The 4,671-nt window shown below is 39.7% G+C and overlaps 1 non-coding gene across 1 annotated transcript; it reads left to right on the forward strand.

The window, feature by feature from the left end:
* Positions 1–288: 288 nt before the first annotated feature.
* Positions 289–361, forward strand: TRNAK-UUU. The gene has a single exon. It is a non-coding gene; the product is annotated as a tRNA-Lys (tRNA).
* Positions 362–4,671: the final 4,310 nt, after the last annotated feature.

A 4,671-nucleotide genomic window follows, 5' to 3' on the forward strand; every position in this document is an offset into this window, starting at 1 on the left:
GTTTAGGCTGCAGGTAATTGGCGAGAATGAAACCCTCTGTATCAAGCAACTCCGCAGTGCTTTGTGTAGAAGACGCCTCATCTCAGGTTACGGAAGTCTACAGAAAGGAGATGTTTAAAAGGAGAAAAGGAAAATGTTCCTAGCGGTCATAATGTCACTCTTAAGCAGGATCTTCGAAATGAGGAGAACTCAAGTAACGTGATTTACAAATTGCAACATGAAACATAAAACGAATGGAACAAATGGAGAAATCTAGATTAGATACTCCGTGAATAACACTGCACAAGGGCCTGGATAGCTCAGTCGGTAGAGCATCAGACCTTTAATCTGAGGGTCCAGGGTTCAAGTCCCTGTTCAGGCGGACTCTCTATTTTACTCTAGATCAGGAGTCCCTAGCCTACAGTACACTAACCGGGTACAAGGCAGCGCGGCAGGAGAGCCAGCGAAGCTTCATCTGCACTTACACAGCAACTCCCCCATCGCTCCTATGACCGCCTGAGCTCCCCCTTCCTCCCAGATAAGCGGAGGCGTCAAATTCTCATAGAAGCCCAAACCCCATTGTGAACTGTGCATGAAAGGGGTCTAGACTGTGGGCTCCTTATGAGAATCTAATGCTTGATGATCCGTCACTGTTTTCCGTCACTGCCAAGATGGGACCGTCTAGTTGCAGGAAAACAAACACAAGGCTTCCAGTGATTCTACATTATGGTGAGTTGGATACTTATTTCGTTATATATTACAATGTAATAACAATATAAATAAAGTGCACAATAAATCTAATGTGCTTGAATCATCCCCAAATCATCCCCCCAACGCCTGCTCCCTCATCCATAGAATAAATTGTCTTTGATGAAACGGTCCCTGGTGCCAAAAAGATGGGGAACTGCCCCCCTAGATAGTTTATACCAATTAAGCACAGGAAAAGGTTCAGATACTGTTTGTACAGCCACTAAAACTTTGCTACTTTATGCATCACAAATGTGGAATGATTTACATCATGAAATTACTAGCCCTAAGGGATTGCCTTACTGAAGTTGTTTTCCAAACACCAGAATACAGAAATCTAAACTATTTTAGAGACTGTTGACCTAGAGATTTGCATTTTTATGTATTTTTTAGAGAAGAATCTCCTTCAACAGCTGACTGAAAACAAAATCAATCAAAATTTCTAAACTCTAAAAACAGATAAAGAGATATTAAAGAGATATTGAAAACAACAAAAGAGACAAAACACCTTACCTAGAGAGAAAACCAATTTGCATATTAGTGGGTATCTTATCAGAAATCAAAGAGGTCAGAAAGAGTGGCACAACAGTTTTCAAGGACCAGAAGAAAAGAATTGTTAATTCTGAATTCTATATCCAGAGAAAATATCCTTTAGAGCTGAAGAAGAAATCAAGACATTTTCAGAGCAAAAAAAACTAAGATAATTAGCTTAGCAGAATTATCCTTTAAAAAACAGCTAAATTTCTCCAGACAGAAAATAAATGATAAAAGAAGAAATAATTGATATCAGGAAAGAAGAAAGAACATGGTAAGCAAGAAAAAAATGGGTAAAAACAATACATTTTCCTTTTCCTCTTGAGCTTTCTAAATTATGTTTAACAGTTGAAGCATAATTTAGAAGGTCATGTTACACCTTCTAACATGTTAGAACGTGACCAGGCACCGTGGCTCATGCCTGTAATCTTACCACTTTGGGAGGCCAAGGCCAGCAGATCGTGAGGTGAGGAGATCAAGACCAGCCTGGCTAACATGGTGAAACCCGTCTCTACTAAAAATACAAAAAATTAACTGGGCATGGTGGCACACACCTGTAGTCCCAGCTACTTGGGAGGCTGAGGCGGGAGAATCACTTGAACCCAGGAAATGGAGGTTGCAGCAAGCCAAGATCACGCCACTACACTCAGGCCTGGGTGACAGAGTGAGACACTGTCTCCAAAAAAAAAAAAAAAAAAAAAAAAAAAAAAAAAAAAAAAAAAAAGTATAACATGGTCCAATGTGGTTCTAAATGTATGTAGAAGAAATACTTTAAGACAATTATATTACAAGTGGGAGAGGCAAAGTGACAAAAAGGGAGGTAAAGATGACACACACCACTTTAACTGATAAAAAAATGATATCAGTACACAGTGATAAATTAAATAAATATCATGTAATACTCAGACAAATCACTAAAAGAGTTATATAAAGAGAGCATTTAAAAACACTACGCATAGGCTGGGCACAGTGGCTCACACCTGTAATGCTAGAACTTTGGGAGGCTGAGGGGGATCACCTGAGGTCAGGAATTCGAGACCAGCCTGGCCAACATGGCAAAACCCTATGTCTACTAAAACTACAAAAATTAGCTGGGCATGGTGGGGCATGCCTGTAATCCCAGCTACTTGGAAGGTTGAGGCAGGAGAAAAAAAAAAAAACAAAAATAAAACCACACACACAAAAAAACACTACAGATAAATGACAATGAAATTCTAAAAAGTATACAAGTAGTCCATAAAGAAGACTTTAATAACTAAATACATACATACATATGCTCAGAAAATGGCAGTAACAGGGTACAAATAGAAAACAAACTGCTAGATTTAAGCCCTAACATATCAATAATTACATTAAATGTAAATGGTCTAAAGGTACCAATTAAAAGACAGAGATTAACAGCATAGATTAGAAAATATAATCCAACTACATGTTGTCTACAAGAAACTTATTTCAAATATAATTTTACAGACAGGTTGAAATTAAGAGTATAAAAATATATAACATTCAAATGCTAATTAAAAGAAAGCAAAAGTGAGTATATTAATATAATATGAACTTTATTTATGTTTCTTTTTTTTTGAGATGGAGTTTCACTCTTGTCACTCAGGCTGGAGTGCAATGGCGTGATCTCTGCTCACTGCAACCTCTGCGCCCAGGGTTCCAGTGATTCTCTTGCCTCAGCCTCCCAAGTAGCTGGAATTACAGGCATGTGCCACCACCACCGGCTAATTTTTGTATTTTTAGTAGAGACGGGGTTTCACCATGTTGGCCAGGCTGGTCTCGAACTCCTGACCGTAGGTGATGTACCTGCCTCAGCATCCCACGGTGCTGGGATTACAGGTGTGAGCTACCACATCTGGCCTAATATAAACTTTAGAACAAAGAAAAAATTTTAAAAACCCACCAAAAATGCGTAACAATCCTAAATATGTATAAACCAAAGAGAGTTGGAAAATATGTAAAGAAAAAAGAATTTAAAAAATAGACAAATCCACAATTACATTAGAGACTTCAACACTTCTCTCGTAATAACTGATAGAACAACTAAACAGAAAATCAGCACGGACACTGAAGAACTCAAAATCATCTTCAGCTAACAGAATTCAGTTAACATTTAAAGAAGAGTCCACACAAGAAAAGCAGAACACATAGCAAGATAGAACATATCCTGGGCCGTAAAACAAACCTCAGATTTAAAAGAATTAACACATACGGTTAAAAAAACCACTGAGAGAGAAATGTATACCACTAACTGCATACATTAGAAAAAAAAAAAAAGTCTCAAGTCAGTCATCTAAGCTTTTACTTGAAGAACCCAGGTGGAGAAAAAAGCAAAATAAACCCAAAGCAAATAGACAAAAGATAACAATAAAAACAAGAGCAAAATTCAATGAAACTGAATACAAACAAAAAAAGAAAAACAAACAAATAGCCAGTTCCTTTAGAAGATCAATAAAAGAAGACCTCTAGTAAGACTGAGAAATTTTAGGAAGCTAGATAACACAAATTACCAATATCAGGAATAAAAAGAGGATATCACTATAGACTCTGCTGACATCAAAAGGATATGTTTTTGGATGATTTCCTTTAAAAAACTTAGCCTGGTGCGGTGGCTCACACCTGTAATCCCAGCATTTAAAAAACAATTAGCCGGGCATGGTGGCGGGTGTCTGTAATCCCAGCTATTCGGGAGGCTGAGGCAGGAGAATCGCTTGAACTGGAAGGTGGAGGTTGCAATGGGCCGAGATAGCGCCATTTCACTCCAGCCTGGGCAACAAGAGCGAAACTCCGTCGCAGACCTTTTTCTCCTCCCTGTAACGTTGGAGCATTCCCAGTCAGGAAACATTTCTCCACTCTAGGTTTATCCGGCCTCGCATCTCTCCCCAGCTGGGCCCAGCCTCAGCCTATGCTGCAGAAATGATTAAAGTCGAACTTGTAGAGAAGGAAAAAAACAAAACAAAACAAAACGGAAAGTGATGTGGAAATTAAAATAGCAGCTACATATGAATCTCAACATAGTGCTTAAAATGTGCATAAACGAGACTAGGAGTGCCCTGCACTTTTGTGAAAAGTTCATTTAGAAATAAACGGGAGAGAAGGTGGAGAGGGGCCGAGAATCAACTGGTGGGGAAAGGGAAGAGACAGGCTAGGGTTAAAAAAAATGGAGGAAAAGGCCGGGCGCGGTGGCTCAAGGCTGTAATCCCAGCACTTTGGGAGGCCGAGAAGGGCGGATCACGAGGTCAGGAGATCGAGACCATCCTGGCTAACACGGCGAAATCCTGTCTCTACTAAAAAAAATACAAAAAACTAGCTGGGCGCGGTGGCGGGTGCCCGTAGTCCCAGCTACTCGGGAGGCTGAGGCAGGAGAATGGCGTAAACCCGGGAGGCGGAGCTTGCAGTGAGCTGAGA

This window comes from Rhinopithecus roxellana, chromosome 4 (genome assembly GCF_007565055.1).
Source record: "Rhinopithecus roxellana isolate Shanxi Qingling chromosome 4, ASM756505v1, whole genome shotgun sequence".
NCBI classification, from domain to species: domain Eukaryota; kingdom Metazoa; phylum Chordata; class Mammalia; order Primates; family Cercopithecidae; genus Rhinopithecus; species Rhinopithecus roxellana.